General features: G+C 37.0%; 1 non-coding gene across 1 annotated transcript; it reads right to left on the bottom strand.

Annotated features, from left to right (window-relative positions):
- Nucleotides 1–3770: 3770 nt before the first annotated feature.
- On the bottom strand, nt 3771–3877 carry LOC141716516 (small nucleolar RNA R71). Its single transcript, XR_012573223.1, has one exon. It is a non-coding gene; the product is annotated as a small nucleolar RNA R71 (small nucleolar RNA).
- Between the last annotated feature and the right edge of the window lie 20687 nt (nt 3878–24564).

Genomic DNA, 24564 nt, shown 5'->3' with positions numbered 1-24564 from the left:
ATATAAATGAGTTTTGGGATCCGCTCTAGCTTTTGAAAATCATTTTAAAGACTTGAAAACACTTTAAAGAGTGTTTGGAATAATGCTGATTTAATAAAGTAAATCAGTCTCAATATAAAGAAATATCTGAATATTATTATTTAAATAATATTCCCATAAAGGGTAATTGAGGTAGAAGTTGGAAAACTTATACTTGAAATGAATAGTAAATAATCAAAGATATACTTATACGAAAGTAATATCTTTATTTGAATATCAAAAGTAAGTTTGATTATCGAACATTATTCTTTAATAAATAAAGAATATTAATAAATAATAAGCGGAGTCATAATACCTCGAATGAATATTATAAATAATATTCATTAAATAAAATAAAGGAGTCATACATCCTCAAATGAATATCCAAGTAATATTCAATAAATAATATAAAGGAGTCATAAGTCCTCGAATGAATATTCAAGATAATATTCATTAATAAAATAAAGTTATCGAATAAACCTTATTCGATTAATAGTTTTGAAAACTATTACCATATATATATAAAATATATATATATATAAAATCTACTCGGGATCCTCGACTCCCGGTTTTAGAAAATGCTTTCACCTTTGGGTCCCTATACTAAAGGTATATGCAAATTACCGCTATTCTCTAGCATAAGTATTATCAACTGAACCAACAGATATATATGGCAAGAATACGAAACAGGCATGCATATGTACCATATCACATGCTACAATATATCGCAAGAATTTGCTAATATAACCATCATGCATCTATTACAAGATAATGCATATACAAGTGTATACATCACAACAACAGTATAACGGGTAGAAAACTTGCCTGAGCGACTGGGGGTGATAAAAGGCTCGGGACGAGTCTGGTAACCTATAAACAACAAGTAAGTTAGAATTAAACCAAAGTCACTTGTAAATCTATACTTTAACTAACTTAGACTCTAACGCTTGTTTTGCGCTTACTGATTCTCTTAAGTCACTCGAGTACCCTCGGCTCCACCATTTTTAATAATTTAACCATTACGAGTTTTAAGGCGATTCTTTCGCGAGTGTCTTACCAACTTCCTAAAACTCTTACCATAATTGTTTCATACACTAATTAACCCTTTTTGGTCTTTAACCTATGTTTCAAAGTAAGGCGAGGGGAAAAGTTTCGTTCGCGAAACGCAGTTACTTAAAACGGTCGTTTCTCCTAAACCGTACATCGGAATCAAACGAACTACATATCAAAACGAAGCTCGTAACATGAACTATCTAAACATGGCAATGGTGATAATCTAGTAGGGAGTTCTCGGGTCCAAATGTTATACTTAAGTTCTTTTAACCAAAACAACAAGATTCACCATTCCATTTCACTACCACTCCAACCCAAACTCTAAACCACAAGCATTAAGCTACTATATCACCATAACAATCAAAATCATCTTATTATACAAAGGAATCTAGGGTTTGGAGATGATATACCTTCCTTGAAGTGGTGGGAGTAGCTAGGAAGCCTTAAGAAGCCTTGAGAAGTCTTAGGGATGCTTGGATCTTAAAGGAAAACAAGAAAAAATCAAGTTAAAAACTTTGAAATCACTATTTATTGTCTTCTTCATTGATTTCTTGAAGAAGATTGAGAAAGAATTGAAGGCTTAAACTCATAAGATAGCCATAACTATGCATAAGGATGACTAGGGAATTATCTTACCAATTTAGGAAGCCTTGATCTTGAGTTTTGAAATTTCTTTCTCTTGAAAATGGCAAAAGCCGAGAGCAATGAAGAAATAAGAGGTTTTGTGTTTTTTGTTTTGATGAAATGAAATGTTTGGCTTGGTTGATTGAATTAGATTAGTTTTATTTTAGGTTAATTACCAATTTAACCTTAACTTTGTGTGGTTCTACTTCAACCACATCTCCTTCCTTCCCATGTCATGCTTATGTCATGCTATGATGTCATCTTCCCCTCCTTGTCCTCTTCTCATTGGTTGGGTGACATCATCATCTCTAATCCCTTTGATTAACTTCCTAATTGTTTGCCTAATGACCGCTGATCTGTTATACGGTTCGCTTAACTTTCGTTTTCGTTTATCGTTTGAGGGATCATACCCGGGATCTTATTACTTAGGTTCCCTTAACCTTTCTCAATATATTATATTCCTTTTATGATCCTCTCTTATAATCCTTTAATTTAAATCCTTTTTATCCTGTTACCTTATACTCAATTCTTTCCGTATCTAGTGGATTTCCGGGAAAAATCAAAGTGTTCGGAATTGGATTCTGACGATCTTTACATACACTTATATACCATATAGAGTACTAATAAAATCTCAGAATATCCATAACAGAACCCCTACATAGTGTGGCATGAAAAGTTTTCTCATTCAGCTAAAACACTATTCATAAGGGTTACAAAAAGTTCAAAAATTTTGGGGGTTATTACACTCTCGATTATCTTCTATGAAGAAAACGTCTTCCCAAAAGGTTTATATAATAACCCAGAAGAACCAGCGCTTATAGAAGCCCAATTGAACTGTAATTAATTAAATCCAGATTCTGAAAATCCGCACCCAGGCGGCCGCCTCCTTCTTCCAGGAGGGCGCCTGCTACCAGGCGGTCGCCTGCTCTCATCAGGCGGGCGCTTGCATCACTTCTGGAAAATTCCTATTTTTGCTTCTGTTTCTGCTGAATTCTTCGCACAACAACCCGGGACTGATTCCAAGCACTTCCTTAAGTTTATTTTGATGAAATCCACCTATCTAAGCAAGTTATACCCTGGAATGCAAAAACACTCGAAAACGCGTCAAATACACAAAATACTCGAGTTCAAGACACCAATTCAAGCAGTTATGAGACACTCTAAATGGTATAAAATGCCACTTATCACCAACATAGTCCTGACGGATGATCAAATTCAAAATAGCTGTTGACAGTGACAACACAATCACATACATTGGGTGTTTGCAAAAGGAATGTGGCAGCCTGTTAAGCAGGATTTTGAGAACAAAGAAGCATTTCCATTTCCATGCAAATGTGAAGATATTCAAAGTTGCTAGAATAGAGTAGTGAAGTAGCATGGAGTTAGGCTAGATATATTTTATTTTATTATCTTGTCTTACTATAATGTGACTTGGTGATATATAAACCAAGAGTAGCAAGTAGAACAGTTAACCAAGCAAGTTTATTTTCAGAGAAATATATCAAGCTGTATTCTGCAAGAATTTCTCTGTAGTTTGTTTGTTCAACTTATAAAGCAGCTGTGAGCTATTCAAAGCTTTACAACATTCTCATTATGATATATATATATATATGGTGGATACATTGAAATCCACCAGAAAGTTTTAAAGCCTTGTGTTTTATTACTTAGTGTTTTGATTTTAATTATCTTTCTATTCTGCACTTCAGCAAATCAAACGTTGTTATATGTTTTAAGTTTGAACATTTTTAAAATCAAGAAAAGGAGCCATAATTACATTCAACCCCCGTCTGTAATTCTTGTTGTATTGTTAGGGAATAACAGATACAGAACTCAGTTCAGTTTGGGGATTCTCCAACAAAACACCCCAACATGCACATAAGAGATTTCATTGAGATCTGCGACACTTTCAAGTTCAATGGAGTTCTCGAAGATGCTATTAAGTTGAGGCTTTTCCCATTTTCTCTGTGTGATAAAGCTAAGTGCTGGTTACATTCTCTACCACCAGGGTCTATCACCGAATGGGAGGATCTTGCTGAAAATTCCTAACTAAATTCTTTCATATGGCGAAGACTACTGCAATCAGAAATGCGCTTACTCAATTTGCTCAGCAATCTGGAGAATCTTTATTTGAGGCTTGGAATCGCTACAAAGAGATGCTTATAAAGTGTCCTCAACATGGGATGCCTGACTGGATGATCATTAACTGCTTTTATAATGGATTGGGTGCTACTTCTAGACCCATGGTTGATGCAGCATCAGGAGGAGCCTTATGGGCTAAAAGCTATGATGAAGCTTATGAATTGATTGAGCTGATGGTTGCCAATGAATACCAGAATCCTACTCAGAGACTACCCCAAGGCAAGGTAGCAAGAATTCTGAAAGTGGATGCAGCTACGGCTATAGTTGCTCAGCTTAAGGCTTTGACAATGAAGGTGGATTCTTTGGCTAATTATGGAGTTAATCAGATCACTGGTGTCTGTGAGCTTTGTGCTGGTGCCCATTAGACGGATCAATATGCTATTTCTAGTGAATCAGCTCAGTTCATGAACAACGTTCAGAGGTCGCAGCAACCAGTTCCAGCCACCTATCATCCCAACAACGGCAATCATCTTAACTTCAGCCGGAGCAATACTCAGAATGCGGTTCAGCAGCCTTATCTGAAGTATGCAGCAAAATAATACAACCCTCCTGGGTTTTAGCAACCGTAATATGCACCAAGACAATAACTCCAACTGTAACAATCTAATGAAAAATATGAATTGGAGGAGTTGAGGCTCATGTGCAAGAGCCAAGCAGTTTCTATCAAGACCTTGGAGAATCAAATTGGGCAAATTGTCAATGCCTTGCTAAATCGTCAACCTGGTACACTCCTTAGTGACATTGAAGTGCCAGGAAAGAGGAAAGCTAAGGAGCAGGTTAAGGAAATTACATTGAGGTCTGGAAAGGTTACAAATCCTGAAAACTCTCAAGTTTCAGAAGAAGAAGCTGTGGCTGAAGAAGAAGTGTAGAAGGAAGCAGAAGTGGAACCAAGGAAGACTACTGTGGAACACACTCCTCCTGAGGGTAATACAGGGGAGAAACAGATCTATCCTCACCTCCTTTTCCTAAGAGGCTACAAAAGAAAAAACTGGATAAGCAGTTTGAGAAGTTTCTGGAGGTGTTCAAGAAAATTCATATCAATATACTTTTTGCTGAAGCTCTTGAACAGATGCCTAGTTATGCGAAGTTTATGAAAGGTATTCTCTCTCGGAAAGTGAATCTTGATGACTTAGAGACAGTTGCTCTTATGGAGGAATGTAGTGCTATGTTGTAACAGAAGTTGCCTCCGAAGCTTAAAGATCATGGAAGCTTCACTGTTCCTTATACCATTGGAAAATTGTCATTTGACAAATGCTTATGTGACTTGGGAGCTAGCATCAATCTGATGCTCTTGTCAATCTTCAAGAAATTGGACTTACCTAATCCAAAGCCTACTTATATGACCTTGCAGTTGGCCGATCGATCTATTACACATCCACGAGGCATTGTGGAGGATGTCTCGGTCAAGGTGGATAAACTCATCTTTCCTGCTGATTTTGTAATTCTTGATTTCGAGGAGGATAAGAAGATTCCCATAATCTTGGGAAGACCATTCTTGGCTACTAGCCGAACCTTGATTGATGTGCAAAAGGGTGAGCTTACTATGCGAGTGCTGGATCAGGATGTGATGTTCAATATTTTTAATGCCATGAAATTCCCGACTGAAAACGAGGAGTGCTTAAAAGTGGAGTTAGTCGATTATGTGGTTACTTCAGAACTTGATCAAATGCTAAGGTCTGATGCCTTAGAGAAGGCCTTGTTGGGGAATTCAGATAGTGAAGATGATGAAGGTGATGAACAGTTGCAGTATTTGAATGCTTCTCCTTGGAAGCGAAGGCTAGATATTCGTTTTGAATCTCTTGGATTGAAGGAGTTGAACAAATCTCCAAAGCGCCTCAAACCATCTATTGAGAAAGGTCCTACACTTGAGCTTAAACCATTTCCTGAACACTTAAGATATGCTTTTTTAGGTGATGCATCTACTTTGCCTGTTATTATTGCATCTAACTTTGCAGGTAGTGATGAGGAAAAGCTCTTAAGAATTATGAGAGAGTTCAAGTCAAAAATTGGATTGACTATAGTAAATATCAAGGGAATCAGCTCTTCTTATTGTATGCATAAAATTCTGTTAGAGGAAGGTAGTAAGCCTAATGTTGAGCAATAGAGAAGGCTTAATCCAATCATGAAAGAAGTTTTGAAGAAAGAAATGCTCAAATAGCTAGATGCAGGGATTATCTATCCTATTTTTGACAGTTTTTGGGTGAGTCCGGTTCAGTGTGAACCGAAGAAATGAGGCATGACTGTTGTTGCTAATGAGAAGAATGAGCTAATTCCTACTCGAACAGTCACGGGGTGGAGAGTTTGCATGGATTACAGGAAGCTGAACAAAGCCACGAGGAAAGATCACTTCCCTCTTCCTTTTATTGATCAGATGCTTGACAGATTGGCTGGGCATGAGTATTATTGTCTTATGGATGGCTATTCGGGTTATAATCAAATTTTTATCGCTCCAGAAGATCAGGGAAATACTACCTTCACTTCTCCGTTTGGTACTTTTGCCTTCAGAAGAGTTTCTTTTGGGCTGTGTGGTGCACCTGCCACATTTTAGAGATGCTTGATGACCATCATCTCTGATATCATTGGTCAGAATTTGGAGGTGTTCATGGACGATTTCTCTTTGTTTGGTGATTCTTTTGACGAGTTCTTGCATAATCTTGGCGCCGTTCTTAAAAGGTGTATTGAGACCAATCTGGTCCTTAACTAGGAGAAATGCCATTTTATGGCATGACAGGGAATTATTCTTAGGCATAAGGTCTCTAGTAAAGGTCTTGAGGTGGACAACGCCAATGTGGAGGTTATCGAAAACCTTCCTCCACCAATTTCTGTTAAGGGAGTCCGCAATTTTCTTGGTCATGCAGGTTTCTATCGGCGATTCATCAAGGACTTCTCAAAAATCTCTAAACCCTTGTGCAATCTTCTAGAGAAAGATGTCTCTTTCAAGTTTGATGACGAGTGCCTAGCTGCTTTTGAGTTCTTGAAGAAGAGTTTGATAACGGCACCTGTCATAACTGCACCTGATTGGAATGAGCCTTTTGAGATGATGTGCGATGCAAGTGACTATGCGGTTGTAGCAGTTCTTGGACATAGAAAGAACAACACATTTCATATGGTCTAATATGCAAGTAAGACCCTCAATGGTGCTCAACTGAACTATACTACTGCTGAAAAAGAACTCTTAGCCATTGTCTATGGTTTTGAGAAGTTTCGATCTTATTTGCTTGGGACAAAGGTGAAATTTTACACAGATCACGCTGTTATTCGATATCTCGTCTCAAAGAAGGACTCAAAGCCTAGATTTATTCGTTGGGTTCTATTACTTCAGGAATTTGAGTTAGAGATCAAGGTCAGGAAAGGTACTGAGAATCAAGTCGCTGATCATATCTCTCGTTTAGAAGAGCCAAGTGTAACTTCATAGGATAAGACATTGATAAATGAGTCTTTTCCCGATGACCAGTTATTTGGGTTGCAAGACGAAGAACCGTGGTTTGCAGAAATTGTGAACTATCTTGTGAGCAACATTATGCCTCCAGATTTGTCTTCTACTCAAAGGAAGAAGTTTCTTCATGAGGTGAAGTGGTACATGTGGGATGAGCCATTCTTGTTTAGGCAAGGAGCTTACCAAATCATCAGGAGATGTATTCCGTACAGCAAAACGGGGGGGGGGGGGGGGGATCTTGCAAGATTTCCATTCGACTGCTTATGGAGGCGACTATGGTGGGGAAAAAACGGCATCTCGTATTCTTCAGGCTGTATTTTTCTGGCCTACATTATTTAAGGATGCGCATCAATTTGTTTTGAAGTGTGATCGATGCCAGCGTGTGGGTAATATGTCTAAGAGGGATGAGACGCCTCTTAATGTGCTTCTCGAGGTTCAAGTCTTCGATGTTTGGGGAATTGACTTCATGGGGCCATTTGTCTCATCTTGCAATAATTAGTATATCTTGTTGGCTATTGATTATGTCTTGAAATGGGTTCAAGTCAAGGCATTGCCGACAAATGATGTGAAGGTAGTGCTTGATTTTCTTCATAAGCAGATATTTACAAGGTTTGGGACTCCAAGATTCATAATCAGTGATGAGGGATCACATTTATGAAATTGCAAGTTCACTGCTATGATGCAAAGATATAATGTGAATCATCGCATTGCTACAGCCTACCATCCTCAGACTAATGGTCAAGCTGAGGTATCTAATAAAGAGATCAAGCGCATTTTAGAGAAAGTTTTGTGTCCATCAAGGAAGGATTGGTCTTTGAAGCTTGATGAAGCTGTTTAGGCGTATCGAACAGTATATAAGACTCCACTTGGCATGTTGCCGTATTAGTTGGTTTATGGTAAGGGATGCAAGTTGGATGTGGAGGTCGAGCATAAAGCGTATTGGGCTTTGAAGAAGTTGAACCTTGATATGGATGTAGCGGGTAAGAAAAGAATGCTTCAATTGAATGAACTCGGTGAGTTTCAGATTCAAGCGTATGAAAATAACAAAATATACAAGGAAAAAGTCAAGAGGTGGCATGATAGGGGTCTAGTGCTCAAATCATTTGTGTCGGGGCAACAAGTTCTTTTTTTCAACACTCATCTCCGTCTTTTTCCTGGAAATTTGAAGTCAAGGCAGTCAGGGCTGTTTATTTTCAAAACTGTGTTTCCACTTGGAGCGATGGGTTTTTTGAGAATGATCCAAGCCAAGCATTCAAGGTAAATGGACAGAGGTTGAAGCATTACTATAGGGATACGGAAAATCACGAGGTGGTTAGTGCCGTTTTATTGTCCACTTAATCTCCAGTTTCTACGTCAAGCTAATGACGTAAAGCAAGCGCTTCTTGGGAGGCAACCCAAGTTTTTTATACATTAGTAGATAGAGGAAGAAGAAAGCAAGGAGAAAAACACAAAAAAATTAAGAAAACAAAATTCAAGTTCAACTACAGAAGCATGGCGCTCCCGCGTTAAGAAGCGGGGCGGCCGCGCTGAGTTTCTAGTACGTGCGTGCACCGTGCTGGTATGCGGGGCGGCCGCGCTGGTTTTTCAGAAGCACGGCGCGCCCGCAATGTTAGGAGGGGCGAGCGCGCTGAGTCCCTGTAATCCAAAAAAAACAGCAAAAGTAATAGAAAATCGGGATGTGTATTAAAATATCAGTTCAAACCCGAATGTTACTCTACCACATCCCATATTTCCCTTCCCAAATCAATTTCAATCAACCCCATTACTCTCATTATTCCCATAATCAATTCCCCATTTCTTTTCCATAACTAATTCTCTCCCAAATTCCTATATACACACACACACACTTATACACAAACCCTTCCATCACTTCTCAAATTCTCAAACACAAATCTCTCTTATACACACATCTCTTATTCTCTCTTATTCACCTCCAATGGCACCCAAAAGACAACGAACCCAAGTTAGCAGCAACACTACCGATTCTTCGAGTGTGGGTGGTGTGAGGCCTAGGTTTTCAACTCTGGAGGTTGAGGCAGAGTATGTGAGGCTGCTTTCGAAGCCCATAGCCAAGGAGTGAGGTTTTCAGCCATCAGGGAGGGATGGTAAGTTGTTGGAGATAATTGTGGAGATGGGGTGAATTACTTTTTTTGAGGCACCAGTTGCGGTGCCTATGAGTGTGGTTCGCGAGTTCTACGTTAATACAAAGGCGGAGAAGAACGGTTTACCTGTGGTGAGGGGGTTGACTGTAGACTATAGTGTTGAGGCAATTCAGAGGGTGTTTGAGCAGCCCGAGAGACAGCCAGAGCAGGAGAATTGGAATAAGAAGACGGGGGATGATTTTAATTTGGATTTGATCGTTGCTACCCTGTGTGTGCCTGAGACTCACTGGAAGTTCAAGAAGGGCACGAACGAGTATTCCACTTTCCCTGCCTCGTGCATAAACAGGTTTGCACGTGCATGGAATTCCTTTATTTGTGCTAACATCATGCCATCTTCTCACGTGCATGATGTTACGATGGAGCGTGCACGTTTTTTATGGGGGATTCTTCAGGGAGACTATGTGGATCTCGGGATGGTGATTCATCAGGGTATTCTGATGTTCTTGCGAGGGAGTACTACGGGTTCTATACCATACGCGTTAATTGTGATAAAACTGTGTGTGACGGTTGGCATTTATTGGCCCGCACACGAGCAGCTGCAGCTTTCGAGTGCCCCGATTGATAGTTCGACGCTGTTGAGTATGCAGGAGTGGTGTGGTGTGAAGCCCAATCCGAAGGGGCTTGGTTATTCTTATGACCATCTGCCGGGTGGCCGACCAGCTCATCAGATGTATGCTTGAGGTTCTTCTCAGGCTAGGAGAGCAATATGGAGAGCTCAGTTGGGTGAGAAGGATGGTCCGTCGCAGCAACAAGAGTAGGAGGAGGAAGCACAGGCAGTGCTGGTATGAGTTCAGTGCAGTATAGGCGCTTGATGAGGAGGATGAATGCGATGCATGACATCCATAGTCGGTTTGCACAGGACCTTACCCAGGCATTGGGGACTGCATTTAGAGCCACATAAATTGATATCCAGTGGCCAGTATTCGGTGATGATGCTGTGTACCCGCCTCCAGACACTCCTGACACACCACCCCATGAGGGTGATGACCCTGATTCTGAGTAGGTATGCCTGATTCCTTACTATTACCTTCACTGATGATAGTGAATATTTAAAGTTTGGGGGTAGTAGTTAAGGATTCTATGTTATATGTGAGTCACATATAGTTTACATATTCATGATAGTTTAGTTCTTATAGTTGCATATTTGCCATGTAGTTTTTTTTTTGTTTTTTAGTATTGTTAGGAATATGTTGTGAACTTGATGATAAATTAAACAAAACACCTTAGTAGATTTAACTTAGTGAATTTTGTAGCACTCGATGGATGATCAAATATAGTCCCAACGGATGATTTAATATAGTCCCGACGGATGACTATTTGACATCCACCGGGTGAGTAGCTTATGCAATAATAAGATCTGTAGCATATTTCTATAAACAGCTTTGTGTAGATTCTATAGGAGCATATGAGTCATGTTGACTACTAGTGGATATGCAGAATAGGTTGATTAATTGTAAATATGAGATGTCTTGTAATTCTGTATAAGTGAAATGGAGTCAAGTGCCAAATGGCTACCCGACGGATGATCAACAAAGCTACCCGATGGATGGTCAACAAAGCCACCCGACGGAGGAAAAACATGTACCCGACAGATGATCAAATTCAAATATCTATTGACAGTGACAACACAGTCACATGTGTCGAGTGTTTGCAAAAGGAATGTGGTAGCCTGTTTAGCAGGGATTTGAGAACAAAGAAGAATTACCATTTCCATGCAATTCTGAAGATATTCAAAGATGCTGGAATAGAGTAGTGAAGTAGCATGGAGTTAGACTAGATATGTTTGTTTTATTATCTTGTCTTATTGTCATGTAAACTTGGTGATATATAAACCAAGTGTAGCTAGTAGAACATTTAACTAAGCAAATACATTTTAAAAGAGAGAGAGAGAGAGAGAGAGAGAGAGAGAGAGAGAGAGAAAGTTGTACTTGTCAAGAATTTCTCATTAGTTTATTTGTTTAACTTGTAAGCAACTATGAGCAATTCAAGCTTTACAGGGTTCTCATTCGATATTATATATATATATATATATATCTGGTGGATACTTTCAAATCCACCAGAAAGTTTTAAAAGCTTGTGTTCTTATTACCTTGTATTTTGATTTATATAACTCTTTTATTCCGCACTCTGCAAATCAAACACTCATATTTTTTATCGAATTAGAATTATTTTAAAATCCTGAAAAAGTAGCCAGAATTACATTCAACCCCCATTCTGTAATTCTTGTTATATTGTTAGGGAATAACAATTGGTATCAGATCAAGCTCTTGAAGTACAAAGAGTGTAAAGATCACAACAAATAGCAAGATGAACAAGAAGGAAGTTGGAATCAAAATTCCATTTCTGGACAAAGATAATTATCACCATTTGAAGGTGAAAATGCACCTACATTTTACTTTCCCAAGATGAGGCCTATGTGGATTGCATAGAGAGAGGTCCTCATGTACTAATGAGAGCTGCAACTGGCAATGAACCATCTGTTCCCAAACTTAGGAATGAATGGTCAGATCCTGATATTTAGCAAGTCAGGAAAGACAAGAAGGCCATGAATATATTGTTCAATGGAGTTGATGGTGATATGTTTGATAACATCATTAACTGCAAAACAGCCAAAGAGGTTTAGGACACGATCCATATTATTTGTGATGGTACTGAGCAAGTAAGAGAGAATAAGATACAGCTGTTAATTCAGCAATATGAGCACTTCCATTGTGAAGATAGTGAGTCTCTCACTGATATATTTAGTAGATTTAAAAAGCTACTAAATGCTATAAAGTTGCATGGAAGGGTCTATCAAATAAAAGACTCTAACCTCAAGTTCCTTAAATCTCTTCCAAAAGAGTGGAAGCCAATGACCGTCTCATTGAGAAATTCACAGGATTACAAGGAGTTCACCTTGGAGAGACTGTATGGCATCCTAAAAACTTATGAGCTTGAAATTGAGCAAGATGAGAGGATGGAGAAAGGAAGGAAGAAAGGAGGGTCCATAGTACTGGTTGCTGAGTTAGAGAAAGAGAAAGAGATGAAGGTTGAAGCTGTTGAGTCTACATCAAAGGTCTGTGAAAGCAAGGGCAAAGGGCTTGTAGCTGAAAATGAAGATCATTTGAGCCAAGATGACATGGATGATATTAATGAACATCTAGCTTTCCTATCCATAAGATTTTCCAAGCTCAAATTCAAAAAGAATTTTGGAGCAGCCAAGCCAAGTAGAAACATGGTGGATAAATCCAAATTCAAATGTTTCAAATGTGGCTTGGCAGGGCATTTCGCAAGTGAATGTAGAAAGTCTGATTCTAGCAAAAAGAAGTTTGAGCCTGTTGATTATAAATAGAAACACTTTGAGTTGCTCAAACAAAAGGAAAGGGCTTTCACCACACAGGAGAATGACTGGACTGCAGATGGTTTGGATGAAGATGAATAAACAAACTATGTCAATCTAGCCCTGATGGCCAAGTCTGATGAAATAGAAACAAGTTCTTCAAGTAATCAGGTAATCACCACTAACTTAGCACATTTATCTAAAGCTGAGTGTAATGATGCAATCAATGACATGTCCACAGAATTATATCACTTGCATGTTACACTTAAGTCCCTCAGTAAGGAAAATGCTAAAATTAAAGAAAACAATTTTTTTTAAGTGAGAGGAATAATGTGCTAGAGTCTCAGTTTATTGAATTTGAAAATTTGAGAATTGAGTGTAAAATTGCTAAGGATGAATTAACTGAGTCCTTGAAGAAAGAAGAAATTTTAAAGAAGCAGCTTGAACAAGAACCGGAAGTGATTAAAGCATGGAAATGGGATTATGCATGAGTTTTTTACAGCAATAATCCCACAACAAAATGGAGTAGTGGAAAGAAAGAACAGATCTCTTATTAAAGCTGCAAGAACAATGCTTGAAGATCAAAGTTAACAACATATTTTTGGGCTGAAACTGTGAATACTACCTGTTACACTCAGAATGTTTCTTTGGTTAATCAAGCAAAGTGTATGACACCCTACCAATTATTCAAGAACAGGAAGCCAACTCTAAATTTTCTTCATGTCTTTGGCTGCAAATTTTTTATCTTGAGGAATCAAACTAATCAACATGGGAAGTTTGATGCTAAAGCAGATGAAGGAATTTTTGTTGGATATGCTGTGGGAAAGGCATATAGGGTCTACAATCTAAGAACCAGCATTGTTATGGAATCAATACATGTTGTGTTTGATGACAAAAATATTGAAGGACTGTAAGATCGAGATTTCCATGAAAGCATCAAGTTTGATAATGTGGAGATAGTTAGTGATGACAGTGATGATGAAAGTGATCAAGAAACAGTGAATAAGGATAATGTAGAAAAATCTACAACTAATGAAGCACATAATTCAACATCTGTCGAGTTATAAAATGCTTCATCCGTCGGGAGATAATCTGCCTTATCCGTCGGGAGATAATCAGCTTCATCCGTCGGGACGCAAAGTGCATCATCCGTCAGAACATTAAGAGAAGCTGAAATTCAGAATAGATCACCTACAGAAAGTTCCCCTTTCTCAAATCATAGATTCACAAACTCAGGGGGAGTTTATCATAATCAAAACTCATCCACACATCAAGACACCAATAAGGCCTCTTCATCTAGAACTAATCTACCTCAATAAAGGAAATGGACTAAAGATCACCCTTTTGAGCTCATCATTGGTGATGCATCTTCTGGAGTTCAAACAAGGAGAGCAACTCAAGAAGAATATCTATATAGTAGCTTTATATCAAAGGAAGAACCAAAAAAGGTAGAAGAAGCTTTGTTGGATCCTGATTGGATTTTAGCTATGCAGGAGGAGATAAACCAATTTGAAAGGAACAAGGTATGAAAGCTGGTACCCAAACCTAAAGGAAAGAATCCAATAGACACCAAATGGGTATTCAGGAACAAGATGGATGAAAATGGCATAATGGTCAGTAACAAAGCTAGATTGGTTGCTAAGGGCTACTGTCAACAAGAAGGAATAGATTTTGATGAAACTTTTGCTCCTGTTACAAGACTTGAAGCCATCAAAATCTTCTTAGCCTATGCAGCTCATGCCAATTTCAAGGTCTATCAAATGGATGTCAAAAGTGCTTTTCTGAATGGAGATTTGGAGGAGGAAGTCTATGTTAGTCAGCCTCCTGATTTTGAAGACCCAAATTTTCCAGAATATGTCTACTATATTTTTAAGGCACTTTATGGACTAAAGCAAGCACCTAGAGCCTGGAATGACACTTTTTCAAAGTTTGTTTTGGAAAATCACTTCACTAGAGGTACTGTTGATAAAACTTTATTCTTTAGAAATGTTAATGGCTCTGGTATACTTGTTCAAATTTATGTAGATGATATTATATTTGGTTCTACAGATGAAAAACTTTGCAAAATTTTTGCCAAATTGATGCAAAGTAAGTATGAAATGAGCATGATGGGAGAACTAACTTACTTTCTTGGTTAACAAGTTAAGCAAGTTAGTGATGGAATATTCATTAGTCAAACTAAATATATTCATGATCTTTTAAAGAAGTTTGATCTAATGGATTGCACATCTGCAAAAACTCCCATGGCCACTGCAACTAAGCTTGAATTAAATATTACTGAAAAGTCTGTGGATATTTCAAGCTATAGGGGCATGGTCAGCTCACTTCTACACTTAACAGCTAGTAGGCCAGATATAATATTTGCTACTTGTCTTTGTGCTAGATTTCAGGCTGCTCCTAGAGAATCTCACTTAGTAGCTATTAAGAGAATTTTCAGATATCTCAAGGGAACACCAAAATTAGGCATTTGGTACCCTAGAGATTCTGGTTTTGATCTAACTGGTTATTTAGATGCAGATTTTGCACGTTGTAAAATAGACAGAAAAAGCACAACAAGAATCTGTCAATTTCTAGGGAACAAGCTTGTGTCCTGGTTCAGTAAAAAGCAAAATTCAGTTTCTACTTCTACAACTGAAGCTGAATATATTATTGCTGGTAGTTACCGTGCACAGATTTTGTGGATGAAAAACCAATTGTTGGACTATGGTCTACAAGTGAATAGAATTCCCATTTTCTGTGATAACACAAGTGCAATTTCCATCACTGAAAATCTAGTACAACATTCAAGAAAATAAAGCACATAGACATCAAGTACCACTTCATTAGGGAGCATGTGATGAATGGTACTGTGAAACTTCATTTTGTTCCAAGTGAAAAGCAGCTTACAGATATATTTACAAATCCACTTGATGAATCCACCTTTTCAAGTTTGGTAAGTGAGTTAGGTATGCTAAATTATTCTTGAATTATTTCAGATATTTTTGCAAGTTTTAATGCAGCCACAAAATTAATTTGATTTTTCTGTTTTGGATGAAATTTTGGCTAAGTCAAAATTTACATCCCAACGGATGCTCATTATCCATCGAGTTTGATCATCCGTCGGAACATTATTTGTTAATAAAAATCAATTAATTTTCTGGATTATTTCGTAACCTGACGGATAATTGATTTATCCTCATCCGTCGAATTGTCTTAATCTTAGCCGTTAAAACTCTGAACATTATCCATCGGGTATACTTACAGTTTGTAAGCATGACACGATGGATAAGTGATAGAATTTTTACAGTTTATTTATTTTTAAACGGCTATTTTGGGCTATTTTGATTGGTTACTTTATTTCACTTTATTATTTTTGACAGTTTATTTCTGAGATAGTATAAAAGCATAATTCATTTTTATTCTACTCTTTGATCATTCTCAATTTAATTACTCTAACTTCCTTTCTTCTCCAAAGCAAATATTCTCTCTGCAAATTTCTCATTCTCTAACAATGGCACCAGTAGTCAAAATCATGTCTCAAACTGGATAAATCTACGAAAAAACAACTTCACAGCTCTTGTAAACAAGGAGATTCAACAATCTGGAGTGTTTCACAAGATGATGGATTTTGTGAAAACCTATAAACTCAGTTATGCTATACTGGAATCACCCAAAATCTACTGTGAAGTTGTGGAGGAGATATGGACAACTACAGTTTATAACTCTACTGATAAGACCATCACTTTCACTCTCAAAGGTAAGCAGTTTTGAATTAATAGTGACATTATCAAAGCATGCTTTAGAAATCCTGATAATACTGTTACTGTTCCACACACATACACTGATATAGTTAACATGCTAAATTCCATGGGATATGCACTTTCTACCTCTAAATTAAGTGAAATTAGGAGGTTTGGTCTTAGAAAACAATGGAGTTATCTGTGTGATGTGGTAACTAAAGTTTTCTCTGGTAAAATTTACAATTTTGACTCTGTTAACATTTCCATCCTTAACATGATTTACATGCTAGTTACTGATAAGTACTTTAATTTCAGTGACTTGGTATTGTTTGAGTTAGGTTATAAGTTAGGAGAGCTTAATAAGAGAGGTAAAAGTGTCAATGTAACACCCCCAAATCTGGGGTCGGGGATTCGGGTTGTCACGAGTTTCATTTCCCTTATCAATACTTAATCTTAACAGTCAACCAACTACTGCGTACTGTGACCCCACAAATACACACACACACACCACAAGTTATAGTCTCAGAGATGAATACCAAAAATAACACAAGTCATTTTATTCCACAATTATAAACCGTTACACCTTAAAAGGGTTTCTGAATAAATTTACATTTCTTTGCCATTATTACAATTTATAAAGATACATAAGTCTGGTACATCAAAAGTTGAAAGCCTAGCCTATTGGTAGTTCCTACCTCAGCTACAGCGACATCAACGCCTATAGGAAACTGCGGAACGTTTCCTATCCGCTCGCAAATTGGGAGCTTGGTCCTGTTCATCTTATCTGTCTGTTGTTGTGTGATGAAAGAAGAAAGCAAGGGTGAGCAACAAGCCCACCGAAATAATATGTATAATAATTAACAATATATGAGCATTCTCATAGTACTCATGAAAGTCTTGGTCAAGAAGAAATGAACCAAGTTTGTTATCTTAACGCGACCAAGTCACAAAATATTCAGTATATATATACATATATACTTTTCACAATCTTTGAAATCCTCTGACATGTATAATATACACAGAGTTCCAGTTTATAACTGTATAAAAATATCGTTGTAAGGTGATCTAATATATCTAACCTTGTCTCAACGTTTTTCTGAAAATCTTTGACATGCATAAGATAATCATTTACTAGATATAAGTTTAAAAGATGAAGTTACAAGATACTCCAATATACTTATATCTTTTCCAAATACTACTTGAACTACCACCGTTCAAGTTATAATCAGTTTCAAAAGTTCATCACACTGATGAGACTACAAGATAAGACTTGAATAGATTCAATCTTTGAAATATCATTTGAAAGAAATGAAGTTACGAGATACTTATTAAGTCCCGATATATATATATATATATATATACACCTATATATATATACATTTCATACACTCCTTGAAAACCTCTGTTATGAAAATTAGAAACAGAGTTGCAATATCCAATGAATTTGGAAAGGAGAAAACTTTGGCATAAACCTGATATCTTGCTGATCAGGCAAAGATACCAATAAGTAACCTTTTCTACTAGTAGATGGACGAATTCCCCACTGGTCATCACCCTGGCCGCAATAGGACCTTATGCTGGACTGCCACTCAGCCACTTACGCATTTGATGGACTCCCACTGAGCCAGTTACACTTTCATGGACGCCCACTGAGCCCATGTTTCTTATGCCGACTCAATAGATGGACTTACTTCCCGAACTTTGGGTAAGTAATCAATTCATTTATCAAAACAGCAACCTCGTTGCGTATATAAAATACACCACAGAGTCGGATCCCTCAGGTTTTGAGCGAATATTTAAATCCCCTTCGAAAGGAAGATCTTAAATACAAAAATGAGTTTTGGGATCCGCTCTAACTTTTAGAAAATCATTTTGAAGACTCGAAAACATTTTTAAGAATGTTTGGAGTAATGCAGATTTAATAAAATAAATCAGTCCCAATATATTTAGAAAATATCTGAATATTATTATTTAAATAATATTCCCATAAAGAATAATCTTTATAAAAATAATTGAAGTAGAAGTTTTAAAACTCATACTTGGAATGGATATTAATAACCAAAGATATACTTATACGAAAGTATGATCTTTATTTGAATAATCGAAAATAAGTTTGATTATCGAAATATTATTCTTTAATAAAATAAAGAATATTATTTAATAAATAAGAGTCATAAGTCCACGAATTAATATTCAAAATAATATTCATAAAATAAACGGAGTCATAAGTCCTCGAATGAATATTCAACTAATAATATTCATTAATTAAAATAAACAGAGTCATAAGTCCTCGAATGAATATTCAACTAATATTCATTATTTAAAATAAAGTTATCGAATAAAACTTATTTGATTAATAGTTTTGAAAACTATATCAATATATATATATAAATATATATATATATATATAATATACTCGGGAACATCGACTCCCGGTTTTAGAAAATGTTCACCTTTGGGTCCCCTATACTAAGGGTATACGCAACTACTACTTATCTCTAGCATAGGTATTATGCAACTATAAGCATTTGAATCAACAATTAGATATCAAGATTATGAAACAAGCATGTATATATACCATATCAACATGCTCCAATATATCGCAAGATTTGCTAATAACAATTATGCACTTATCACAAGATAATGCATATACATATATACATCACAACAATAGTATAACGGGTATAAAACTTGCCTGAGTGACTGGGGATGGTAAAAGGCCTGGGACGAGCCTGGTAACCTATAAACAACATATAAGTTGGAATTAAACCAAAGTCGCTTAAGAATCTATACTTTAACCAACTAGACTTTAACGCTCGCTTCTGCGCTTAACGATTCACTTAAGTCGCTCGAGTACCCTAGGCTCCACCATTTTTAATAAATTAACCATTACGAATTTTAAGGCGATTCTTTCGCGAGTACTTTACCAACTTCCTAATCCACATTACATAATTGTTTCATAATCCAATTAGTCTTTGGGGCCTTAACCAAGGTTTCAAAGTAAGGCGAGGCGTAATGGTCCGTTCGTGAAACGCCGTCACTTAAAACGGTCGTTTCTCCTAAACCGTACATCGGATTCAAGCGAACCACATATCAAAACGAAGATCATAACATGAAATATCTAATCATGACAATGGTCAATACCTAACAGTGAATTCAGGGGTCCTGATGTTAAGAACAAAAGCAGCCTATGGTAAATCAGGTATTACGACGGCTATGTTTAAGTGATTAACAAATTTGTACAACTACAAATCAATCACCAACCAACTCATAACCATCAATACAACAAAACTTCACCTAAACCATACGACATCAGTCCATAAACTCCAAGTTTTTCAACTCAAACAACCACAATCAAGACCTATGAACTATAATCAAGCTTCAATTACCAAAACACTTCCAAATCAAACCAAACTACTAATAATCACAATCTATGCTTCTCATTTCAAAAAACCAACCATTAAACTTACTAACAAATAAATTAAAGGCTAGGGTTTGAAGTTTATACCTTCCATGGGAGGTGTTAAGTTGTTAGGAAGCTTTAGGGAGCCTCCTACAAGCTTGATCTTTCCAAAGAAATCAAGAACACAAAGTTAGGCTTTGAAGTTTCTAAAAGTCCGATTGAAAGAACTGTAAAAATGAGGGTCTTACCATGCTTATTTGGACAAGACTTGTGAACAAGAGTTGTAGGCCATCTCAATACCTTGCCAACGATCTATAGAACACAACATTTGAGTGAAAAATGAAGGAGATACAGCAGTTTTAATGTGCTGATTCTGTTTTGGCCGAGAGCAATGGAAATGGGGGAGGAAATGCTTTTGCTTTCTTGTGTTGGTGGAATAATGTGGTGGATAATGATGGGTTGTCTTGATATTTTGCTAGGTTAATAATAAACAAAGGAGTTACTGGAAGATGATCTCATCATTTGCCATGTGTTGGTGATTTGTGGTGAGATGAGATCATCCCTAGTTAACTAGACAAGTAACTAGCCATTCCTTCCTAACTATCACTTGGTTTCTTGTTTGATCAACCATCCACTTGCCTTGCCACTTGCAAAGGTATTTACAAGAGTCGTTATTCATTTCTTTATCCGGTTATCACTCAATCTCGTTGATCGTTTGGTTAAATACCTTAATGGTTTTATTGATAAAATCTTCTTGGTATTTTTAATACCTAAGTTAATTCTCCTTTATAATCCTTGAATTTAAAATCCTTCATCTTAATATTAATTCCTTAAATCCCTTAATGTCTGGTGGAAATCTCGGGGAAAAATAAAAGTGCTCGTTTTCGAAATTCGACGGCTTTTACATACACTAATTTTCTTTATGGAATACTAATATGATCTTAGAATTTCCATAACAGTACTCCTATATATCGTGGTCTGATAATTTTTATTAATCAGCATTGTCAGCAAAAGTTACTATTCATCCAGGTTTCAAAAATTTCCAAAAAATTGGGGTTATTACAGTCTCCCCTCCTTAAAAGGATTCCGTCCCGGAATCAGATAGAAAACAGTCGGGGATGCTTTTCTAGCATTGCACTTTCTAAGTCTCAAGTAAATTTTCCCACATTGTGGTTCTACCACCAAACTCTACCTAGTTTTATAACCCTTCTCCTAAGCACTTGTTCCTTTTCGATCTATAACCCCTTTCTGGTTGCTCCATATAGGTTACGTCTGGTTGCATGCCTATGCGCTCATATGGCCCTATTTGTCTGGCATCCGAATTATACTTCCTTAACATTGATACGTGGAACACGTTATGAACTTGCTACATGTTCGGGGGTAGGGATAGCTCATATGCTAACTTCCCAATACGTCTTAATACCTCAAAGGGTCCAACAATTCGTGGGCTTAGCTTTCCTTTCTTTCCAAACCACATTCATCCTTTCCAAGGGAATACCTATAACAGCACTAGGTCCCTACTTCCTATTCTTTGTCCTTTCGTGTCAAATCAACATACTTCTTATGTCCATCTTGGGCTACTACCAGTCGTCCTCTGATTAGATCTATTATATCCTTGGTCCTTTGGACTACTGCGGGTCTGAGCATCTTGCGCTCTACAACTTCATCCTAACATAAGGGAGATCGACATTGTCTTCCCTCAAGGATCTCATAAGGCGATACCTCGATACTGACATACGATCGATTATCGTAAGAAAACTCAATCCACGTTAAGTTATCATTCCAAATTTCTTTCAAGTCTAGTGTACAGACTCTGATTATCTCATCTAGATCTACAACTTTGGCTTCTCAATACCCACTCTTTTCCAGTTCGTAATCGTTACTATCTTCCGTACCAAATTTTATACTGATTACACTTTTGCTCGTTAGCGTTCTATAACCTTTTAATAATCACGTCAACCTTAGTATCACGAACGCATTAGAATCGGAATACCACCATACTTGGTACCACTTCATCTCTAGCTGCCTCCATCTTCGAAAGCTTGGTCCTTCATATAGAAGTAAAAGAATTTATTGAGATCATTATGATCATGAACACTTGTTACATTGCATAGTTAGTACAGAAGGTGGCCGGCCATTAGTACTTGACAAACAATTAAACAATAGATGGTATCCTACTAGGCTTCTATCACACAGATAGATAGTCATTCGGCAATACCTCCCCTTCTGGAAGGGTTGTTCTTCTCAGCTTATATGAAATGAAAAGGAGAGAAAAGAACGAATTGAAGAGAATTGTATATATGTAAAAATATACTGCCACAAAATATCTGGCTTGGAATCTACCTCTGAACTATAGAGGTTTATCATAGGAGAACAAAACATATATGTATATATATCAACATCAAGTATTATAACATCGCAATTCATGTGCCTGAATATTTACTATTCCGTCCATCGTCCTATGGACCCATGCTCTCGCTCGAGCTTATAAACAATCACCGTTGAAACACCCTCGACAGCGAAAATCGAATCTGGGATTTCATTCTAGACATCATCGTTACTAAAATTATATGCTTGCACTGCAACCTTCCTCGTATAGTAATACAGGTCTCTATTCATAAGATGGAATAAATATTCAATAGGTAGATAATCGACTTAATTAGTCTATCAACGATAACTTATACATCACCACGACCCGATTAGTGGTACTCAATCTCAACATCCATTCTAATATATCTCTTATGGTTGTAATCGACTCATTACTCGCAGAATCATTGCTGCATTACTATGGTCCATCGCTGACCTACCGTAGTCATTCGCTTTCCTCGGAACCTTAATATTTAATCATACGGAGTCCATATTTGCTGTATCAAAATCTTTTAAGGAGTTAACATAATCACCATTCATGATTCATGAAGAACACTCCAGATCTTGACGTACATTCATGACATGAAGCAGATAAAATTGCAGAAGAGTTTCAATCAAAGCAACGATAGCAGGTTAATACCATTATTAACCATATGCCTTCAATAGAAGACTTAACTCAAAGTTTCGTTTAGTACTTCTTGAAACATGGTCCTGGCTTATCTCAAGATAGTACCTTCTAAGATAGATAACCCGCTCATGGCGATTACATGAATTAAACCTTTACCAACTACTATTACGGTTGGGTATTGCACAGTCATCAGAAGGAATGTCAATCTTCCAAACCATAATACAACCTTCACAGCTTTAACCATCATCAATGTATTCCTCTGGCACGAGCGCCTATAATTGTCCTCTTATACTTAAAGTGTCGGCCATCTCTTTGCCCTTTCCTAATAGTAAAACTTCCTTACAATCAATGTCATTTTAACCACCTCCAACTAAATTTTCTACCTCATTTCAATCACTGCTTATGTGAAAATGCTTCTCTTAAGTCCTTGTGAGGAAAAAAATCACCATTTTTCTATAAGTCATTGCCTTAGTCTTTAGATGTGAACATTTCCACGACTGACTCTCGATCATACTTAGGACGTCTCTTATCTTGGGTCCTTCTTGTTTTCACCAATCTCGACCCTTATTGGATCGATCTATACTTTCTTATGGTTCAACACGTGCCTCACCTGGCATTATTATAATTACGTCATATTTCCTTCATCAAAATTTCTATTCTTGAGAACTTTGAATATTACCTTTCTCCTTGTAAAACCTCTAAGGTTATCCTTAAATCCTTCATCAGGTACACCCTAGGCACAGGGCATATCAATATACCATTTACTAATACCAGAATCATTGCCTATATACTTCTGAAAAATTTCTCCACTGATCCTTAAAGGTTGTTGTTACCTTAATCCTTTCCAATTCATAATGTCAAAACTCATACTATCCTTATTAAGGGTGAAATGCCAACATTTATGCATTCCCTTAGGATTCATTTTAAGTTACCGATGTTCTATCCTTAATTCTACCTTTAACAAGGTACATGCATCCTTCCATGGATAAATCAAGTCATATATCCCTGATAAGGGTATCTTATTCAATCATTCCCACCTCGATAGTATATGCCTAATTTTACAATAACATATGTACTCAAAATGAGGTCAATCAATATGGCCTCCAAAAGATAAGATCGGTTATCCGCTTTTCTTGCCTGATTCAGTAATGATAACAGGGATGTTCTAGAAGATGTTGGTCATGTTCAACGTGAACCTTTTAGTTCTAACTACTCATTTACCTCTTTTATTTATCTCAACAGTCATCTCAATGTTAGGATATCTTTCATACATGGTGTCTCCCTTTCTAGGTATCATACCCCCGGTCTTACACTTCACATTCTTGAAGGTCACTTCCTTCATCCAATTTTCCTAATTTCTTACCTTCTTGTCTCCTCAGTCTATCCGCGTCTCATTATTTATCCTTCGAACTATCTCAAGGTTTCCTCGCATCTTCCCAACCTACGGGGGATAAAAATATGTATCACTTATGCCTTCAACCATCAACTTTAACTCATAGTGAATCACCCTCATCCTGACGATTACATACTTTTCTATTTCTATTGCTATGAGTCTTTAGGGTTTCCTCATACCCTACTCCTTTATCATTCCTCAAACTGTATTGCCTTTTTATTTCTTTCCACTTCAGTCTCCCTTTATTTTCCTTTCTCTTACAATCATTTCATGAACTAACACAACATAAATATTGATTTCAAA

The sequence above is a fragment of the Apium graveolens genome, chromosome 3, assembly GCF_009905375.1.
Source record: "Apium graveolens cultivar Ventura chromosome 3, ASM990537v1, whole genome shotgun sequence".
NCBI lineage: Eukaryota > Viridiplantae > Streptophyta > Magnoliopsida > Apiales > Apiaceae > Apium > Apium graveolens.
This window is presented reverse-complemented; position numbering and strand designations above follow the sequence as displayed.